Genomic DNA, 653 nt, shown 5'->3' on the forward strand with positions numbered 1-653 from the left:
ATTTAGTGCAGCTTAGATTATGATCATTACCTTTGGGACCTGAAACACATGGATATTAATTACCTATAATATTAGTCTCGAGCCTCACACCTATGTAAAAGAAAAATATTTTATCAGCTGCCTCATTAGTGCTTCAGCTATAAATAAAAGACAATGCTATCAAAGTTTTACATGTAGGTTATATCTTTTGTCTCAATCCTATACAATATCTTATGTACACTTGAAACTCGGACACTACTTCTAGGTATTTTGTTCGTATGTAATACATCTAGTCTTGAGACCCTTGAGATAATGAGCACCTTGGCTTTATAGGTAGAGTACAAGATTGGGAGTGTAAAGTTCTTTGTCAACCCTTGGAAATCCGTATGATTTTTTACTTACCTAATCAGTCGCCCCTCTCAGTGGATCATGAAGGTGACCATAACATTGCACAAAGTTACTTACTTTTCTGTGATCAATTCAAGTTCCAATTGATTTGTTAGGATTATCTCGAGATCTTTGTGTGTACTGAAGTGCCAAAAAGGCTACCTTTTTACCTCGGTTTTACAGTTTTTGCTTGATTTTTGATTTCTTGAACTCTTGTACTTGTAAACTTGTATCTTCGAACGTACAACTTTTTTTTTTTTTTTTTTTTTTTTTTTTTTTGGGGGAAA

At 33.7% G+C, this 653-nt stretch overlaps 1 long non-coding RNA gene across 1 annotated transcript; it reads right to left on the bottom strand.

Moving 5' to 3' along the window:
• Positions 1-5: 5 nt before the first annotated feature.
• On the bottom strand, positions 6-647 carry LOC113473450. The gene is made up of 2 exons (XR_003395420.1): positions 445-647; positions 6-39 (listed from the first exon to the last, which is right to left on the bottom strand). It is a non-coding gene; the product is annotated as an uncharacterized LOC113473450 (long non-coding RNA).
• Between the last annotated feature and the right edge of the window lie 6 nt (positions 648-653).

This window comes from Diaphorina citri, unplaced genomic scaffold (assembly GCF_000475195.1).
Source record: "Diaphorina citri unplaced genomic scaffold, Diaci psyllid genome assembly version 1.1 scaffold32023, whole genome shotgun sequence".
NCBI lineage: Eukaryota > Metazoa > Arthropoda > Insecta > Hemiptera > Psyllidae > Diaphorina > Diaphorina citri.